We start from the raw sequence: 22,161 nt of genomic DNA, 5'->3' as shown, positions 1-22,161 counted from the left end.
GTCACCAACCTTTTTGAAACTGCAAGCTACTCAAGGGTACTGAGTAATATGAAGGGCTACCAGTTTAGTACACACTTCTGAAATAACAAAGTTGCAAGGTTTACCTTTAATTATATATTATTAATGATATTCATCTATGTGAAGATGCTTATCACGTTAATGATTCTGCACAATAATTAATGATTGAACAAGGTAGGAAACAGATATGTTTCAACAAGCAACATTTTATTTCTATTAATCTCCAACTGTTTCATTTTCAAATGATCACTTTTGCAACATTTCATAGGAAATCGTGTCCCATTTTATCAAGCCACTAACAATTCATGAACAAGTTGTCAGTTATGTAAGATTTAACAAAAAATCAACTTTCAGATTTTTAAATCGTCATATTTTGTACTAATCACCAAATCTGCAGTATTTTTAAGAAAATCATATCTTTGACACTTTTCAATATTTGTATTTGTTGGAGTCAGTAAAAATAAACATTAAAAGATGGGTAATTTAATATAAAAACTTATCAACTCCAACAGAATTTAACTTTGCTATGGCACTATCATGTTGCCACTGTCAACATCTGGTATATTTTTGTCTTGTTAGTGGGAAGCCTGGCATTGCAAGCTGCTCACCAGTGTACTGTAATTGGGGTGTAACTTGACACTGCAACTCTGAGTGAATCTTGGAGATCTGATTCAGTGAGGTGTGTTCTGTGCTTGTTCTTGAAGTTCATGTTAGGAAAGATGGGTTGAACCAAATAGGCTAGCAACTTTCATAGCTGTTGCACATATACCAAGTTTCTGGACATAGCTGAAACTTTTCTAACCATCATACTTGCCCCCAGTTGGACATCGGAGAGGGTTGATATGATATTGGCTCCATTCTTCTCATCTTTAATCAGTGTTTGCAGTTATCATCATTGCTGCTTTGAAAACATCCCTGTCTGAAAATGCCTTATCAAAAAATGTGTAGTTCTGAATGAGGCTTTGGTTGTTTTTCACTGGCCTTGTGAAAAAAGACTGCTGTTTGCCCAAACATGCCTTTAAGTCACGGGCTTTTTCTGCCTGCAGTGTGCTGCCTGGTGGGTAGTTGGCATGGTAGCTTTTGTGAACATTTACTGAAGTGTCTCTCCACATTGTGCCACTTTGCTGTAGCCACAGTCATCTTGTAAATGACTTAGTTTTCTTTCACAGTAGTAAAAAAAAACCTCTTCCTCCCATTCATTGTGAAAATGATAAGTTTTATTTCTTTTTTCTGTTATGCTTTTGGAGGTAGAAACCGCATTTAGCTCGTCATCTTCGCAGCGCCCGCTAGCTTAGTCAGCAAACTCTTAGGGTTGTCATGTGCACAATACTGACCTTTGAAACAGATGAGATCAGAGTTCATGTATATTAAACATTTTTATTTTTAAAACGTTTATACAGGTTTTCAAATCTACATCAGTGCAAGTGTGATTCAAAAAGAATAACAACACAATTAAATAAAATTTTAGACGGAGCTTATTGGTGACTAATGCTATTTTTGGAACATGGGTGACTCGTGGTCCCTGCAGGTGACGTGGTGCTCGCAGGTTCAGTGTTGGTGACCCCTGGTATAAGAAGTAAGAGATGTGCATAGACATGGGACCAATTGAAAATAATTCTGGGGAAATTATAATGGGTAATAGAGATGGCAGAGAAACTTGATCAATATTTTGTCAGTTTTCACTGTGGGAGATATTAGCAATATCTCCTGCCGGGTTTCAGGGAGTAGAATTAGATGCAGTTAGGATTACGAGAGAAATTGTGCTAGGCAAGATGAATGGATTAAAGATTGATAAATCTCCCAGACCAGAGAGGTGCACTCACGGGTTCAAAGAGATAACTTTGGAGATTGTGAACCAATTGATGATACTCTGGAATGATTCCAGAGGATTGGAAGGTTACAAATGTGGTTCTGCTGTTGAAGAAAGGTGGGAGATATAAGGAAGCTATAGGCCTATTAATCTGACATCAGTGATTTGGAAAGTATTGTTGATCATTAAGGATGTGGTTCTGATTACCTAGAGGTGCATGACAGGATGAGTCTGGGTCTGAATTTTTTGAAGGGTAGATCCTGCTTGACCAACCTATTAGAATTTTTGTGAAGAAATCTTGGGTAGGATTGACAGAGGGGGGCTATGGATGTTGTATATTTGGATTTTCAGAAGGCTTCCAATTAGGTGCTGCATGTAAGTTGCTTAATAAGATGAGAGCCCATGGAATTACAGGGACCATATTAGATTGGATAGAAAATTGGTTGATGGGCAGGAAACAAAGGGTTGAAATAAAAGGACCCTGTTCAAGTTGGCAGCCTGTAACCAGCAGTGTTGTGAAGGGGTCAGTCTTGGGGCCACTACCGTTTACAATTTGCATTAATGATTTGGATTGAATGGTTTTGGCCAAATTTGCAGATGACACCAAGGTAGGTGGCAGAGCAGGAAGTGTTGAAGGATATAGACAGCTTGGGGGTGGTGGGGGGAAAGGAGGAACTGGGCAAAACAAAAGGGCAGGTGAGATACAATATTGAGAAATGTATAGTTCTGAATTTTGCTAGTAGAAATACTACTATTTGGATGGAGAAAAAAATTCAAACCTCAAAAGTGTAAAGGGACCTGGGCATCCTCATGAAAGGCAACCTAAAAGTTAATGACCAGGTTGGATTGGTAGTAAAGAAATCAAATGCTTTGTTGGCATTCATTTCAAGAGGAATAGTGTACAAGAGTAAAGGGGTGTTGATGAGTCTGTATGAGGCACTAGTGTCTCCTCATTTGGAGTACTGTGTACAGTTTTGGGCCTCCTTGGAGGATGTGATGTTGAGGAGAGGGTACAGAGGAGATTTACTAGGATGATTAATGTATGAGGAATATTTAGCAGTTCTTGGATTGTATTCATTGTAATACAAGAATGAGTGGGGGGTGGGGGGGGTGTCTCAGGAACACTGAATTTTGAAAGGTTTTGAGAGTGGATGTAGATGAGATGTTTGCTTGATGGGCAAATCAAGGACAAGAGGGCACAGACTTAAAATTATAAGTTATCCATTTAAAACAGATGAGAAAAAAATCTTTAGTCAGAGGGGTTGTGGATTTGTGGAACTCATTGCCACATACAGCAGTGGAGGCCTGATCACTGGGAGAGTTTAAGCAGGAAATTGATAAGTATCTTATTGGTCGGGGCATGAGGATATGGGGAAAGGTTAGCAATTGGAACTACATGTTTGGGTAGAGTCGGTGAACAGACTTCTTTATCTTGTGAACTGACCCTCTGCATATGGTGGACATTCTACAAGGTGGAGCAGTCCCCAAGTTGGAAATAGTTCAAGTGGTAATTCCTGAAGTACTGCCTCCATTATTCTCAGTGGTACCATAAAAGCCACTGGCAAGTTAAGTGAAACAGTGTTCTCTCCCAGGCCAGTGAGGTTGTAATTCCATGCAGCTTGCTTTAATGTTTGGGTGGTTGTTCATATTGTTTTTAATAGTTAAAAATTTTGACCGCATGTAGTCAATTACAATAAGAAAGTACAAATGTAAATCCTGTATTTACTCCATGATGGTTATGCCCCAAACCCCACTCACCCAAGAAAAAAGGCCAAAGTAGAGACCAAGAAAAAAGCAAAAGGATTTAAATGAAGGAAAAAAAAGCTGAATGGATTGCTGAAGTGCCACACACTCCACAATTTGAAGATCAATGCAGGTGTTGAGGGTTGGGCAGAACACCATTAGATTTGCATCTGAAATTTTTAAATATGGACACCAAACTTTAAAAAAAAAAAGTTGTGCTTGTATGTTGTAGGTAATTTTCTTGGGGGAATACAACTGCATTTCTGCATTCCAACATGCCATACCTTGATGTGAATCAGACTTCCATGCAACAATTTGTTCTCTAGCCACTGCCAATGTGATTTTAACAAATTCTATTTGATAATTTCAAGTTAGGTCTTATCCCTGTAACATTACCAAGTAAAAATAATTCTGGGTTTTGTGGAAATTTAATTTCTGTAATCTACTTCCTAGATAAGCCCTCAAAAAGTCTTACTTCAGAACATAACCAGATTGAAAGTTTTTAAAAGAAATTCCTACCTCTTCGCCACATCCAAAACATGTTTGAATTTAACTTTTTAAAATTTCTGTGGTGTGAGATAATTGATGGAAAAATTGCATTGATCATATTAGTCATAATATCCCAACATAGTTCAGACCAGGTTTCCTCATCTATTCTTGCATTTAAATCTAATTCCCATCTGTCTGGACTTGTGAGCCCCCCTTGCTTGGGGATTTGCATTTGAAGTAAGAGATACATTGCTGATGTAAATTTCTTTATTTCCCTTTCAAATCAGAATCTCCACATCACTACAGTTTAGTAAAAGCATTATTGGGCCCAATTTGTCCCTCAGATATGCTCTTATTTCAAAATAGCAGAAAATTGAGAATTTCATACTTTTAAATTGTTCAAATAACATCAATTGTCTCCAATATATGATTCCTTTGAGAACAAATGTCAAAATTTTAATTGGTGCCCAAGTGAATCTGAAAATCTCTGCTCCAGGAAACAGTGGAGAGTCCCTCGTAACTGCCTTGGCATCATGGGGCAGGGCATCCACAGGCCACATCCCCAAAATGAGTTATTGTGCCCCATCTGCAGCACGGGCATCATGTGGTTTTTGTCTCCATACTATAAGCAACTGTTTGTGTGTAATGTCAGAGGGAGGGGGAAGTGTGATGGCAGCACACGGAGGAGTTTCTTGGCAAGTATGGCACCTGCTCCTCCACTGAGTGAGTTTTCAAATGTCAATGTGCCCCCTCTGTTTACCCCAATACCCCTGATTGGAGGTTCTGATGCCAACTCTGCCTCGTAATAAACATTTATGACAGTTAGATTGATTTTTGCATAGTATGGAAATTGAGGGTAATGGCAGGGAAGATGAGTTAAGTCTGTGGCCAGATCAGCCATGATATTATTTAATGGCAGTTCAGACTCCAAGGGCTAGATGATCTCATCTCACTCCTATTTCTTATTGCCTAACATCTCGTGTACAACCCTGATGGCAGGAATTGTTTTCTCCAGCAGGGTTTGTGGTCTTCTGAATTCCAAATTCAGGACCAATTTCTTTCAATAGTTGTTCCTGGGGTTGTCATTCATGAAATCTTGGGCAGCATTTTTGTGTGATTTGATTTTTCCTTTGATCTTTGAAAGGCTTTTATTTGTATCAATTCAAAATTCTTAGCACTGAAGTCAATCTTTCAAGGTAGCACTCATTCAAGGACTGGATAAACAAACATACCTTCTTTCTTTAGTATTCTTAACTTGGACTTGAACCAACACCAAAGTTGAACATCTCACAATTGCCTTTCCAGGACTGAGTAAGCAAGATTATTCAGGCCAGAGAAAACACTTAATTGAAAAGGTGTCTCTCAGTGCTTTGCAGTTCATCATACAGTTCCCAGCACCAATGAACTGGTTCTGTGACCAAGGTCAATACACAGAGCCATGAAGCTCTCAGCTATGGCCTCCACCAATTGACACTGACCAGATGTTAATTATGACTTCTTACTCTGCTTTGTTCTTGGTTTCTAGTTTTTTGAACACATTCTTCCAAAGCCTGTTGTGATACTTGCTTTCTTGTCTCTGACATCATGTTCAACACCAGACTCTCAAAAAAGCCATCCACCTGGTGAATAATTTACCAGGAACAGAGGAAACTATTTGTTTTCAAAACCTCCTTGAAATATGATGGCCTCCCCCATGGGAAGCTCTGTGTACAAGTCCTGAAAATGGAAAAGGGATATTTGGAAAAGCATTGAAATCTCTATTCTCTATTTCTGGCAATAAACAATGGTGCTCTGGAACATTGGCTGAAACAGTTAACCAACATAGCAACAAACCAAGAGCCAGGAAGTGAGGGTATTTTACATATTCAACCAATCAGGATCTAATAATTCACATGACTATCGTTTTAAGTAGTAATTTTTCATGTTTTGTGATACTGTAAGGCCAACATTCAGCATTTGAATAACTGTTCCTAAATTGTACAAGTTAAATGGGATATTTTTACATCACGTGTGGTAAAACAAATAAAAAATAGAACTGGACAATTATAATCGTGACTCCAAATTGAAACAATGAAGAACATGAATGAAAATTGTTGAAATGTTGGATAGTTTCAACAAAGCATTTATGACTTTCAGCTCAGTGTGAATCAAAATAATGAAATATTTCCCAATGGTGATATTTCCTTCATGCTAAAATCAATCACAGCCTTCCAACAATTTCATTTTTCCCAAGCTGAAAATTAAGCTGCAATTTAAAAATTGGGTCAGGTACCAACAACTTCACCTCATCCCTCTTGCACCTTTTATCTTTAATGAAGGCTATGTCACCTTCATCACAATCTGTTCTTCTGTGTTTTGAGATGGTGGCTGTTATCTTATAATTTGCACTTCAAGAAAATTGCGCTTTCAGTGGGGAAAGAAACAAAAACCTGCATTTGCTGGAATTTTGAACTGATTTTTTTATCAAGATTCTTGTGTAACAAGATTCTGTGAAGTTTTGCATGTGATCCAGAAAAGTCAACCCATACTTTAGTTCACAGTGGGTAGTGGAATAATAAAACAAAAGAGAAGGGGTTTGTGTTACAATCAATCAAAGGACAGGGTATAGTGTTACAAGGACAAAATCTTGGATAGATAGAAAAATGCAGTTAAACAGTGCAGGGCACTGTCTTTTACCAATGAGGTATGCATTTGAAAGTTTAACAACAGGAAACAAACTGTCCTTGAGACAGGAGGTTCTTGTGGTGGGATGGGTCCTTTAAAATCTTGGCAGATTTCCTGAAACAGCCGGAGGTGTAGATGGATTCAATGGAGAGAAGGTTGTTTTGCCCGATGGCCTGAGCTGTGTCGGACTTGGGCAGAGCAGTTCCTGAAACTTTTGATTCATCTAAGCAGGATACTTTCTATTGTGCATCTGTTTATAAAAAAAATATTGGTCAGAGACAAGAGGGACAAATGGCGTAAGATGGTTATAGTATGAACGTTTGCATTACGACGCTGCTGCTTCAAATCAACAAATTTCATAACTTGTTCATGATAATAAATTCTGATTCTGAGGAAGTGGAGTTGTTGATGACATCAACATGGTTGGACCTGGGCAGGTTGTTGGTAATATTTCCACCTTAACACTGTTGATGCAGACAGAAAGCATCTTCCCTCCATTTTCTGTGGAAAATTATTCATTTTGCATTCTATCTCCTTCCAGGGCTCCACTTTATTATTGTTTGAAATCTGGTCTACAATGGTGATGTCATCTGCAAACATCAGAACAGTGTAAGTAGGGTGGTTTTTTTCCACTGGTCATCAGTCTCTGCTTAAGAACAAATGGAACTACATTCATTTGTGTAAATTAATGTCAAGAAAATAATTGGCATTTAAATACGAAGACTTCATTATACAATGGGCAATTTTGTACACTATAATTGAATTTTGAGTCCACCAATTTTGGAAACTGGCTTTCAAATTTCAATAATGATTGCACCAAGATAGTTTGTCAAGTTTGATCTGTATTTATTATAATTTCATGCTTTGTAAATTGTACAAATTGATGGGAAATTATTTATTTTTGCTCTTGTCAAAACCTATTCTTTGTATCTATGTGAAATGTGGTAACAAATTTAATCACTGGAGCACATAATAATAATAAAAATCATTATGCATCAAAGTGAGCAAAAGAAAATCATGAGCTGTTAAATTATTGATTCACATGGACTATGGTAGCTTGGAAGTGGATGAACCAAAGGCAGTAACTTGACTTAACGACTATTGACCAGTAGCACTTACATCAACAGTGAAGTGTTTTGAAAGGCTGGCGATGAAACATAGCGGCTCCTGTCTGAGTAGTGACATGGATCCATTCCAGTTTGACTATCATAGGAACAGGTCTACAGCAAATGCCATCTCACTGGCTCTGCACAAAGCCCTGGAACACTTGGGACAACAAAGTTGCATACATCATGATGCTATTTATTGTCTACTGTTCAGCATTTAGCACCATCATCCACTCAACTGATCAGCAAACTCCCAAGACCTAGGAGTTAACACCCCACTATGTAATTGGATTATGGATTTCCTCACCTCCAAAACACAATCTGAAGATTGGTAAGAACTTCTCCACAATCTTCATCAATACCAGAATACCACAGGGCTGTTCTTCGCCCTCTGCTCGACTCTCTTTACACTTATGACTGTAGCTCGGTATGGCAATAACATCCTCAAATTTGCTGACTATATCACCATAGTAGGTTGTATAAAGGATGAAAATGAGTCAGCATGCAGGATGGAGATTAAAAACTTGGCTGAATGGTGCATCAACAACCACCTTGCACTCAATGTCACCAAAAACTAAGGAGTTGATTGTTGACTCCAGAAAAAGAAAGTCAAAGATATTAAATCCAGTGATAATTGGGATTGGAGGTGGAGAGAGTGAGAAAATTTAGGTTCTTGGGAGTCACTATCTTGGAAAATATTTCTTGGAGCCAACACACCAATGGCATCTTGTAGAAAGCATATCATTGCCTCTACTTTAAGAGTTTGTGGTGGTTTGGTATGACACCAGAAACCCTAGGAAGTTTCTACAGAGGTGTTTTAGAAAGTGCACTGACTGGGTGTGTCATGGTCTTTGATGAGAATACCAATACCCATAAAGGTAGTGGACAACAGGCCAGGGCATCACAGGCCAATCCTTTCCCACTATTGAGTGCATCTACAGGGAACGTGGCTGTTGGAGAGCAGTAGCAATCATCAAAGACCCATGCCACCCAGCGCACATTGTTCTCGCTGCTGCCATCAGGAAAGAGGTCTAGGTGCCACAAGACTTGCACCACCAGATTCAGGCACAGCGGTTCCCCCTCCATGAGACTTGGGAACAAACTCCGACTCTTGCACTGATTTTGTTCTCAGTATTGCAGAATCAGTTTATTTACATTGGTTACCTGTTTTTTTTTCTTGCTCTAGTTTATTTTTTGCTCTTCGAATTAATAATTTTGCTGCACCCAAAGGAAAAAAGGAAACTCTGGTTGTCTGTACTCTGACAATAAATCCAATCTGAACAGGGATGCAGAAGTAAAGTTGACACTTTGGTTAAATCTGCAGCACAGTAGAGGTATCTGAGAAAGTTGCACAGGTGTGACCTGGATAATGTAGATGTATAACTGTCATTTGAAAAAAAAACATATTGCATTATTGTACAACCAGATGACAAATTATTGCCAAAAATTGGAAGAGCATCATTCATGCTGTCTTTTCTACTTTAACTACATTCAAAGCCATTCATCTCCAATATACTGTTGAATTGTTTTTAATTTATAATGATAATCGACTGTGAATAGAACTGTCATTCTTGGTTGCTTTAGCCATCCAAAATCAACCATAATTATTAGTCTTCGTGTGGATGGAAATTATTCAGTTTCAGAGTATAGAGAAATAGCTAGTCTTTAATTGATTGTGGCGAATATGACCTCCAGTCTGCAGATCAATCCACTGAAGCCCAAAATAACTAAATTGATATGATTACTTTTATGCTCTTCTAGACTATAATTTTGCTGCTCATTTGAACGCACACATTTTCACCTGAATGTGGTTGGATTAAAGTGAGAAAATTATGCAAATGTAGCCGACCGCTACAAAAAAAGTGTGGCAAGATTAGCTCACTCCTTTATTAGGGCTAGAACGGCTGCTTTTATACTGTTCAAGTTCCTGCCATTTTTTTGCTGATTGCCTGAGTCAGCCATCTGAATAATAGTGGGCAGGAACATGTGTCTGGTTTCTGCTGAGTTATCTGGACAACTTGACCAATGCCATTTTAGGGCTGTTGGTCTGATGCTGCCCCAGCTTCTACCCCTGCTGGTTCATTGTCCTGGGAGTTGCTTTAGTGATCTCCGTTCGTGTTTGCTGCCGCATGATGTGCCGGCCCGATTTCCACAATTGTGGGCTGCCACACAAATAATGTTGTCACTTTGCAGAGTTAAAGTGCATGACTGGTCCCTGTGCTCATAGTTGAATCAGCAGCCATTCCTTTGCTGGCCCTCTGCCTTATGGTCAGGAGTTTGTGGGTTCATGACCTACACTGGAGGCCAGAATAAGGTTGTTCCAATCTGAATATTAAGATGTTGTATCATTGCAAGAAAGGCCTTTCAGATGAGATGTTTAACAGAAGCTCATTCACCCTCTCAATTGTAAAAGGTCATTCAGAGGGCAGGGAGTGGGTCAATAGTCACCAGAAACTTCGGATGCTGGAATCTGGAGCAACAACCAAACTGTTGGAGAAACTCAACAGGTTGAGCAGGATCTAGGAAGGGAAAGAGGCTGTCCAAGTTAAGTTGCGAGCCTGCATCGGGGAGATGGCTCAGATGGAAGTGAGGGTAAGGCAGAGCCTGGAAAGTGGTAGCTGGATTCAGATGATCAGGTTAATTGGCAGATAGAACCAGGTTTTTGGTGACGGGGGTTGGGGGTGGGAGGTAGGGTGGTGATACTGACAGAGGCTGGGAGGAGAAATGTGGAGTCAACAAAGGGCTGCAGATTCTGGAATCTAATAAGTAAGGCTGAGTAGAACCAGTTATGGGGGGGGGGGGGGGTGGGGGTGGGGAGTAGTGGTCAGATAGTGAACAGCAAGTCACAGGCATGATGGGCAGATGAAGCCATGTGGTGCAGGGAAAATAAATTGGCCAACAGTGGAGAGACAATCTGATGTTGTAGCCCTGTTCCTTTAGTTTGCATTTGGCCTCACCCTGGCAGTGGAAGAGTTCAGGAGTCAGAGAGGGAATGGGAAGGGAGTTCAAATACCTTGAAATGGGGAGCTCAAGATAGCCATGATGGAAGTGTGTGTACCCAGCAAAGCAGTAGTTTGTTTGCTTTTAGTCCCACTGAGGAGTTTGAATGTTTCTCCTCCATTTTTCCCACAATGGTAGTCTATCGCCATGTTGATCTGCAACTCCCTGGGATTATAATCCTGTTTTGGGAACACAATACAGCATGGCACAGAACATCCCCTTTGACCAATTATATCTGTGCCAAGCAGGATGCCCAAATTAAACCAAAACTTGGCTGCTTGCACATGATATAGACATAAAACCGTCTATTCCTATATGCCAAGAAGTCAGAATCCAAATGAAAATTTGTTATGAACGAGTCACAAAATTCATTGTTTTGCAGTAGCATCACGGTAAACATTCATGAACTGTAAACCACCTTCTAAAAATAGCCCACTGAAAGTCGAAGTAAGGCAGTGTCTTTGGTTCAGTTGATCATTCATGAATGGCAGCAGGGAAGAAGCTATCCTTGTGCCACTGAGTACTCCTGTTTAGGCTCCTGTACATTTTCTTAAGGGGGCATGGCCTGGTGGTGGGGGGGGGGGGGGGTCCTTGAGGATGGAGGCTGCCATATTAACATTGTAGCAAAAGTAACATTCTTTGGGCCCTGCATTTTCAAGGGCCTTGCGCTAAATGCTTGCAAGCAATCAATTTCAAATCAGTGATTCTGTACTTTATTCCAATAGTATTATACTGCCTTCAACTTTTATGAACAACTGGGTGTTTAAGGTTAGCAATTTTAACTAATCACTTCTAATTGGGGTTATTATTTTAACACTAATTAATGGGTGTGGTATCAGTTTTTGTATATAAAAGAAATACACAAGTTCAGTATTTGAAACTGAAGGGTTTTGCTGTCATCTTGATGCAATTCTATGTTGTCAGCATTTTATAAATTGAGTTCTCAAATGCATAAATTGCAGTCATTTGCAGTTTGTTTACAGTAAGCAAGTAGTACCATGCTCTGAGAATATATGTCTGCTCCGCTCAGTCCCTCTTTGCACCCCTCTCCCTTAAGATTAGAGATTTTTGGGCAATTTTAATGCAGCCTTCCTTTCATGGAGGCTGTACTGGGTGAAGTGTAAAGTGAGTATGCATAAATTAGATACACTTATTAAGCTCTGCAAATCAATTAATTCTGTTGCAACATCAATATTGTAACAAATGAAACGAGGAAGAGAATAATGTCTTGGCAACTATAAGCCTATGAACATTAGCACTGTCAAGGTATGGCTTGGGATGTGTTCTATGATAAAATAGAAAGATTGCAATGACTGTTAATCATGGGTTCTGTCCTAAATGGTTGAGGTGTTTTTAAAAAAAAACACAAGTCACAGTGGCATTCTCAAAGAAAATTCCATCTGATCCCTGTGAATCGATAAAGCACTGCTCTTTTTCTTCCCCCCCCCCACCCCCGCATCAGTGACCTTTAGTCCCCTTCATTTTTTTTACATTTGGTGATTGTGACGGGCATAGCTATGGAATCCTGACAATTTTAAGTAGTGAATTTCACTGTTCAGTTTACCTGTGCCCAGGGTATGTCAATATTTCAATTCTAAAATTAAAAATCATGGACATTCTCCTTTGAATTCTAAAATACATTTTTTAAAAATCTTTCCAATTCTGTTCTTGTCTCAAATGAACACACTTTGATTTGGAATGCATTTTAAAAATCTGGTCTCTCACAAGATGACCCGTGTCTGTGTGCAATACTTAACCATGTGAAAATATTTATTTAAAAAAAAATTGCTTTGTGCAAGTAGAGACAACTGTTGTAAAAAGTTTTTACTTGCGCAAAGCAATCTTTAAATGTTTTCACATGGTTAAGTCACAGGCATGGGTTTGTAATTTAATATTTATGTATTTTTTTAATTTAGTGTCCCTTTATACATGTGCTACAGCCCCCACACTAACTTAATTTGTCCCTTTTGTTGATGACCTCATTGAAGCCTGTGATGTTGCTGGCCAAGTTTCCAACCCTCTGGAATTTTTTCTTGTCTTGAGCATTTGCACCTCCGTACCTAACAAACACCTCACCAAGTATAACCACTGGTGAGCCTTCTTCATGATTGCATCTCGTAAACATTATCATTGTATTTAAAAATAAAAAATTTAAAAAAAAAAAAAACATTATCATTGTATTTGATCAAATACTACCCTTGGCAGCCTGTTCCAGGCACCTACCATTCTCTAGGTAAAATATAAATATGACCCACTTATTTCCTTTAAACTTTCTCTGGCCACTTTAAATTCATATTGTTTAGTATATGGCATTTTTTTTCCAGGGAAAGAGATTCTGACTGGTTAGTTAATTAATTCCTCCAATCATTTTATAAATGTCCATCAGGCTTTTTATAAATATCCATTTATAATGGGGGGAGCCCAAATTTGTCTAACATCTGCCCATAGTTCATGCTCTCTAAACCAGGCAATGTCCTGGGAAATCTCTTCTGTACTGTTTCCAAAGACTTGACATCCCTTGTGAGAGGGTGACCAGAAATATACGCAACACTCCAAATAAAATGTTTGCTTAAAACAAATTCAAAAGATTTTGCATCTGCAAAATTTTGTGATATTGCTTTAATTTCAGCTGACCCACTTTCTCATGTAATGTTTTCCTTCTGTGAAAGAAGGATTAACAAATTCCAAGATAGTTTAGCAAGGTTCTGTTGTCTTCAAATTAAGTTACTAAGAAGAAAATGAAAACAAAGCCCTTTCATTTCAAACAAAGGATGTGCTTTCTGGCATCATTTTAAATTCTTTTGAAATAAACACTTTTGTTCACCTCCTGAGAAAGTAATATTTGCTTGTCTGTTCTGTGTACAGTTGAAAAATTCTTTTTATCTGTTGACAAGATCACACCTCCTTACACTCATAATCCAGTAGAACGTGATTTATATTTGTGATTAATTGGCAATATAGCCAAATAGTACTGAAGAAAAATTTCCAAGTGTCACCTATTTGTGAGGGAAAACTAAGCTGTACCAATCCTTTCCTTATCCCTTTTGTCCTACTTTTTGTAGCACAAATAGGGATTCTAATAACTGCATACAGTCAGAAGTTTGCATGATCATAAAAGGCGTGAGTTTGCACTCATTTAAGTTATGACATGATACCCATAACAGTTTTGTGGATAAAATGTTATTCAAATTATAATCAGGCACTTTATGCTTGCAAACAGGAGTGCATTGAAAGTTCAATAAACCTTATGGCAGAGATGAATGATATTACTGCTGATATTACAACAGAATCATCAGGTTTTTTGCTGAGGATCAGTGTAATGAATCCATGGAAGTGGTGGCACAGGTAAACAGGGTACGAAGAAGGCATTTGGCACACATGCCTTAATTGTCGGGGTTTTGAATATGAAGCTCGGCTGGAAATTTACAACTACACAAGTCGATGGTGAGACTACCCTGAGAGAATTGCATGCAATTATGGTCATCCATCTATAAAAAATGTCTTTAAGCAGGAAAGGGTGCAGAAAAATGCATGAAAATGATTCTAAGATTGCCTGTGACTTCTCTGATTGGAGCATAAAATACTAACTCCTTCAAGGAGTTGTATAAAATCATGAGAGGAACAGATAAGATTGTCATCACATTTGTTCTATAACTGGAGTTTTAAGGTGTGAAAGGAAAGGTTTAAAAGGCACTTTCCACAGAGGTTGGTGGTCTGATGATTGAGCTGCCAGAGGAAGGGATGGAGGTGCGTACAATTGTAATGCTGAAGAGGGATTTAGATGTGTCTATGGTGTGCTGTTAGACAGAATCAGACACACAGTAAAGACTGTACAACAGACTAATCCACAAAGAATTCCACAAAGCCAGGCTGGCTCTAGCTGAGGTTGCCCCCTGGAGTAGGCCGGCGCTCTCCTGCAGGCGCAGAGGTTGCCCCCTGCGGTAGGCCAGCGGTGCTCTCCTGCAGGCGCAGAGGTTGCCCCCTGCGGTAGGCCGGCGATGCTCTCCTGCAGGCGCAGAGGTTGCCCCCTGCGGTAGGCCGGCGGTGCTCTCCTGCAGGCGCAGAGGTTTCCCCCTGCAGTAGGCCGGCGGTGCTCTCCTGCAGGCGCAAAGGTTTCCCCCTGCGGTAGGCCGGCGGTGCTCTCCTGCAGGCGCAGCGGTTGCCCCCTGCGGTAGGCCGGTGGTGCTCTCCTGCAGGTGCAGCGGTTGCCCCCTGCGGTAGGCCGGCGGTGCTCTCCTGCAGGCGCAGAGGTTGCCCCCTGCGGTAGGCCGGAACAGTGTAGATCAGTGGTTCTCAACCTTTTTCTTCCCACTCACAGACCACTTTAAGTAATCCCAATGCCATAACTGCGCTTTGATTTGGTAAGTGGTTGCTTGAGGTGTTATGTGGGTGGGAAGGAAAATGTTGAAAACCACTGCTCTAGGCCCAATTGTTACTGAAATATTTTACTTGAGAAAAATTGTCATTGGCTATGGTATAGGGATTACTCAGTGGTATGTGAGTGGAAATGAAAAAGTTGAGAACCTTTGATTTAGATGGGAATGACCCAAATTGAGGCATATAGGAAGAGTTTAGGTAAGAAGCAGGTAGGAATAGATAAGTTGGCCAAAGGGCCTGTTTGTGTTGTAAAACTATGATGACTCCCTCTGACTTCTAAATTTGACAAAAAAAATCAATTACTAATTAATTTTTTTTCTGGACATAAAATTCAATTTGTGCTCTTTTTGAATGCAGCATAAAAGAAAGTTCATTATAATACCATAAGGTCTCCTTCACAATCCAAGAGCTCAGGATGCTTCAAAGTCCAGAAATGCACACCACTTATGGTGAGGGAACACACATAGGCTGCGGCCTGATGGACCCTGATTTATGAGAATTAGGTGTCGGATCTGAGGTTGGAGAGGGTGCTGAGGGCAAGAAGGCCTCCCGATGTTTTTTGGGCACTGGAGGCTTCTTGATCATGTCGAAAATCTGGACCTGATGAATCAAACCGTGATCGGTCCAATGGCAGATGCTGTGGGAGTGCTGGAGGTGAATCTGGCAGGACTCCTTTGTTTCTCTTTCTCCTATTGCTGGGGTTACCAGGCAATGCTCATGGTTATCTTTTGCCTTATGGCAGACAAATGTTAAAATATATCATGCATGTTAATTTTTTTTTAATGTATTATGACAATAAAAGGAACTTTGAACCTTAAGAGGCAGACATTGTGAGTTGATGCATGTTTTCAATGGCAGTCTTTGGTTAAAAAATTTGATTGGACCTTAGACCCAACTTGTTGCATTGAAAGGCAGAGGCTTTGTGCTTATGTGCACAAAGGCATCGCCTCAGCTCAGTGGCATTAAACAGGAAAGTCTGCAGACTCTGTGATTGTAATGCAATGCCCAAAGGAGCTGGAGAAACTCACAGGCTCTGTAGGAAGTAAAGGGTAACCAAGGTTTCAGGCCTGAACCCTTCAAAGTAGAAGTAAAAAGTCAGCAGGAGCCTGAATAAAAAGGTGGGAGGAAGGGGCAGGGGGAGGCATATGGGCCAACAAGTAAGTTGTCATGGGTGGATATAGATGGGAGGGTAGAAGAGAAAACAGCTGAAAAGTGGTGTAGATGGATGCATCTTTCCCTCTTCTGCCCTCAACTTGGGAGAGGGGAAGGTGTGTCTGGTGGTGGGATCATGTTGTAGGTAGCAGTTGGATGAAGAGGCTGATGGGGTGGTGAAGACCAGTGAATCTTGACCACCTTGAGTCTCAGGACAGAGGGGAAAAAGGACAGGAGTATGGAGAATCGGAGATGGGAGTAAGAGCTGAGTTGAAGAGAAAGACCGATTTCCCCTCTGCTACAAACATTTAGCAGGTTAGGCAGCAGCAGGAGTAGCAGTTTTTTGTTCAGACCATCAATTTTCTCTGTGATGGTACAGACCTATCACCAATGTAGGTAGTTACAGTATCTAGAGTGTAATGACTGTGCTTACAGCGATTAGCTGAGAGCTTAGCCACACCTACTGTCTGGGCCTTAAAGGCCAGGTCGGATCATTCCGGACTGGTCGGCCACCTGTGAAGAGCTCCTGTCTTTTGCTAATAAAAGCCTTGGTTTGGATCAACAAATCTTTGGTTCTTTCGACAAGCTCTACACACCATCAGAACCTTTCAATCATTGAATGACAGCTGCCAATGAGCATTAGGCTTGACTTCCATGAGGATGAGATGACGATGCCTGAAATTGAAGAACCACCTTTGTAGGAGTCACATTTTGAGGAGTCTTTTTCCTGATGTGCAAATAATTGGACTGCAGGTAGTGGAAGTTTGAAATAAAGCGAGTTATTTCACACATCCAGGTCAATACATAACCTTCAACATATTTCATCAGAATGGATATTTTTAACCATGATTACACTGCTGCTTGGAGAATCTAAATGTGTGTCAATTGACTGCAAATTCATCTACATTGTAATATTGACAAAACTTCAGGGAAATTTATTTGGCAACAATGTTTTTTGGGGCATTCTCAAACAACTACTAAATACTGTAAATCTAAGACTTTTTTCTTTCCTATGTTATTCATCACTACACCCATTTCCCTTTAGGATGTTATTTTTCATTTGTGGACAATCGTTATGAGTTGTATTAGTTGATTTGTGTTCAGCTTTGGTGTTGAAAGGTTTAGCTCTATTTTCTTCATTATTGAATGTACGGTAACAGTGAGGGTAAATATCAGTTGTGTGTATTTATATATTAAAAAAATCCTTGAACATTCCACAAGAGATTTACCCCAAGCTGATGTACATACACAAATTTTAAAAAAATCACAATTTATTGTGTTCCTCTGAGTATGAAGTACTCTTTTGTCAAATACATTTTTCATGTTAAGTTTTGTTAACTAATTGGTAGTTAACTTATTAGGGGCAGATTACTGTTCGTCTTTTCCAAAAAAAAATGACAGATCATAATTATACACGCAGTATTAATGTAACTATATTTTGAAAACCTAACCATTTATGAAATAAAAGAGAAATATTTAATATCCCACAAAGTTTATGAGAAAACCAATATGGAAAAATTTACCTTCATATTACAGCTATAAAATTTGATACCATAATCAGTATCAATGGAACTGCATTCTTTATCAGAGGCGATTTTGTTCAGTCTGCCTTAGACTGGAGAATATCAAAATCTGAATTTATTGTCATGAACAAGTCACAAAATTCTATTATCTGGCAGCATCACAGTACAAATATTCACCTACACCATCTTGCAACACAAAAAATTGTATGAAAAAGTAAGGCAGTGTCTTTTGATTCAATGATTATAGAGGAATCAGATGGCAGCAGGGAAGAAGTTTTTGTGCCATTGAGTGCTCAGCTTCAAGCTCCTGTACCTTTTTCTTGAATGGTAGCAGATTGAAGAGGGCATGCCTGGGTGGTGAGGGTCTTTGAGGATGGAGGCTGCCTTTTGTTTGAAGAAAAAAGGCATTACCTCTTGTAGATGCCCTCGACATAAAGTCTGCAACCTGTGATGTTGCAGGCCAAGTTAACAACCCCCCTGGAGTTTTTCTTGTCCTGAGAAGTTTGTGCCTCTGTACCGGACAGTGAGTAACCAGTTGGAATCCTCTCCCTGGTACACCTGTAGAAAGTCTTTGGTGATGTACTGAATCTCTTCAAACACCTCACAAAATCTAGCTGCTGGCTCACTTTCTTCGTGATTGCATCAACATGGAGGCTCCAAGACAGATCCCTGGAGATGTTAACATGCAAGAATTTGAAGTTCTTGACTCACTCCCCTACTGAGTCCTCTATGAAGACTGGGTCATGTTCCCCTGACTTCCTCCTGAAGATCACAATTATCTAGTTGGTTTTGCTAACGTTGAGCTCAAGCTTGTTGTCATTATACCACTCAATGAGCTGATCTAGCTCCCACCTTTCTACTTCCTCATTGCCATCTATGATTCTGTTGACAATGTGCTGTCATCAGAAAATGTATAGATAGCATTGGAATTGTGCCTGGCCACAAAGTCATGGGTATAAATCAGTAGAGCAGTGGGCTAAGCACACATCCTTAAGGTGCACCTGTTTTGAGAATCAGTGAGGACAAGAAATGGTTTCCAATCCAATGAAGACAAGGTTTCAGTTGCAGAGAGGGATACAGAGGCCCCAGAGTTTATCCCTTCTTGACCAGCACTGAGGGAATAATGGTGTTGAAGGCTGAGCTATAGTCAATGACGAGCAGCCATATGTATGTGTTTGTTTTCGAGGTGGTCTAGAGAGCCAGTAATATTGCATATTCTTTAAAACAATTGTGACACTAGGTGAATTGCAGTAGGTCCAAACCTTTTGGTTAGGTTTGTGTTAATTCTGGCCATGACCAACTTCTTAAAGCATTTCATCACAGTAGAAGTTAGTGCTACCAACAAATTATGTAATGCATTGGAATAATGTACTGTGTAACTAGTAAGCCATTGCAATTGTATAGTTGTCATGTCAACCAATATGCAGAAACTATGATGGACATAAATATGACCAAATCTTCTCTCGACGTTGTGCAAATGTTTTCAAATGTGTTGTAAACTGGAAAGGAAATTTCGAACCTGTGTAGATGAAAACAAGCTTTTCTTGGGTGTCCCTGAGGAGTGACAATGTTGTCACCTTGACACAGTTAGGTTGGTTTGGGTGTGTTCTGGGTCTGTATTCAATATGTTTGGAAATGTTTAAAAAAAAATTAAAGGAAAAAATCATGAACAAATTTTGGAAAAGAAACTTAAACTTTCTCCTCCATTAAAGCATCTTTGTTATGCTTGCGATAGGCATCAGATGTTCCAATGTCAGTTCATTGTTCCATCGCATGCAAATAGAATGCAGATGGTACAGGAAGATTGATTTATTATTGGTGCCTGTTGAGGATTATTCGGGGGATCTGGAAATACCTGGATATAGCAAACATTAATTCAAATGAAAGCCAGTCTTTAGAGGAGAAATACCTGTTGCTATTGAAAACCAGACATTAGTGAGATGCATCCTCATTCTGTACCATTGTAACTATGCAGGGAAACATGATAAATGAATGCATGTTAATTGATTCTCATTGAAAATCTCCTCCACCATTATGAAGTGCTTCGAGCGTCTGGTGATGGAACGCATCAAAGCACACCTTCCAGAGATGCTGGGCCCATTTCAATTAGCCTATAGAAAAAAACTGTTCCACAGACAATGCTATCAATGCTATGGCCTTGCCACTTCACTCAGTCCTGGCCCACCTGGAGAATGTCAGCTCATATGCCACACTGCTGCTCATTGAATTCAGGTCAGCATTTAATACAATTATTCCCCAGAGGCTGGAGGAGAAGCTGACTTCAATGAGACTTAATACCCCTGTCTGTAATTGGATCCTGGAGCTCATAATGGAAAGACCACAATCTGTCCAGGTGGGTAACAGAACAGAGTACCATCGCACTGAGCACTGGCACACCTCAAGGTTGTGTGCTCAGCCCATTCCTGACCCATGACTGCATTGTCAGATCCAGCTTCAACAATGTCATCAAGATTGCAGATGAGACAACAGTAGTTGGCCTCATCAGCAACACTGATGAAGAGGAAAATCTTGTAAAATGGTGCAAGAGTAACAACCTGAGTCTCGATGTGGACAAGATGAAGTAGATGATCGTGGACTTCAGGAGGACCAGGAACAACCAGCCTCCACTACATGTTAACAACTGTATAACACAGATAGTGGAGAGCACCATGTTTCTTGGAGTTCACTTAAATAGTGACCTATCGTGGACACAACATTTCCTCACTTATCAGGAAGGCACACTTCCTAAGAAGACTGAAGCTGGCAAGGTTAGCAGCCACCATCATGCCAATCTTCTTCAGGAGCCCCATCATGAATACCCTGGCTGGCTACATCAGTGTGATATGGTTGCTGCAGATAGATGGAACAGAGGTCAATCTAACACTATAAAAGTGGCAGAGATGATCACTGGGTCTCATCACCCTTTCTTCCCCCACCCCCCCCACATCAACGTGATCTATTTGGATCATGGTCTGAAGAGGGCACTCAAAATCATTGAGGACCCCTTTTCCCCTGTACACAGTATCTTTCAGCTGCTCCCATCAGGGAAGAGATACAGGAGTATTGGAACCAGCACCACCAGGCTGTGGAACAGATACTTATGGGCAGTGAGAATGCTGAACAACTAAAGTAACTGCTCTAACCATCTGAGACTCTTGCATGTACAAAACAATATCTATATTTATTTGTATCAATGAACTACTTGTCCTACACATGCATTGTTTGTTTGTATCTGTTTTGTCTGGTTGTGTGTCTGCATGTTTTGCACCGAGGATCAAATTGTATTTGTACAATTGAATGACCAATAAACCTAACTTGAAATCTGAGAAAGCATCTCCTGTAATCATCAGATATGGGACTTTGTTGTTAATGATGTGTGAACACAATCTGGAGTGTCTATTTAGTTTACTGGTGCTGGAGGGGAAACAATGAGGATAGAGAGTATCACACTAATGAGATAGAGGGGGTATATTTTCTGTGTATGTCTAAATGGTGCATTCAAGGGATAGGTATGCTTAGTAATGCAGGAGCTGTCATAAACTCAGAAGTGAGGGATTAAATGGAAACGGCAAACACATGATCCACAAAGAAGACCGGTGAACCCATAGAACCATAGCAGCCCCATTCATCAGCGATGGTGTGTGGGGATTATGTCAAAGGTTCCCAGGTGTAGGAGCCAAATTCAAACAAGAACTCCGAAAAGCAGGAGTGAATAAAGTAAAAGCATACTAAAAAGGGGGGGGAATGAGGAGCAGAGGGCAAAGGAATAGATAGATCTTGGGTAGCAAGAGCCACTGGACAGGATGTGACAGAAATTGCTTATGCAAAGAACAAAGGAGTAATCTGATAGAAGCTGGACTAGTAGAGAGAAGGAAGATCACTGTCAGCAGGCCACAGTGTGGATGTGATGCATTTTGATCACAGCACTCTGACAAGCCTATTGATAGCCAGAGCTGGGCAGAGACATGCAATAATTCTGACCAGAGTGAATTATTACTGTCCAGCATAACACAGGCAATGGCTGAGAAATTGGCCATGACCACAGCAGCCCAGAGAAGTCATGTCATGGACTAGGAATTGAGGAAGAAAGTACTGGATTACTTCACCCAGTGATAAGAGGTGTTGCCAAGACACTCTTCAGCCAGTATAGCCACAGAAATTCTAGCTCTGGAAATCCACCACAGGTAGAAAACTGAAGTCTCAGAAGGATTCAAGTCAGAGAGCATATTTCAGTGACAGTAATGAGGGAAATGTGCAAACTGCTAGGGATCTAGCATTG

General features: G+C 40.1%; 1 long non-coding RNA gene across 1 annotated transcript in view; it reads left to right on the top strand.

Moving 5' to 3' along the window:
* LOC138741709 (uncharacterized) overlaps positions 1–22,161 on the top strand; it is a 105,044-nt gene that overhangs the window by 5,236 nt on the left and 77,647 nt on the right. Inside the window, exon 2 of the long non-coding RNA XR_011343689.1 lies at positions 7,266–7,333. This is a non-coding gene — a long non-coding RNA (uncharacterized lncRNA). The remainder of the gene's footprint in view (positions 1–7,265; positions 7,334–22,161) is intronic.

The sequence above is a fragment of the Narcine bancroftii genome, chromosome 8 (genome assembly GCF_036971445.1).
Source record: "Narcine bancroftii isolate sNarBan1 chromosome 8, sNarBan1.hap1, whole genome shotgun sequence".
Classification (NCBI taxonomy): domain Eukaryota; kingdom Metazoa; phylum Chordata; class Chondrichthyes; order Torpediniformes; family Narcinidae; genus Narcine; species Narcine bancroftii.
This window is presented reverse-complemented; position numbering and strand designations above follow the sequence as displayed.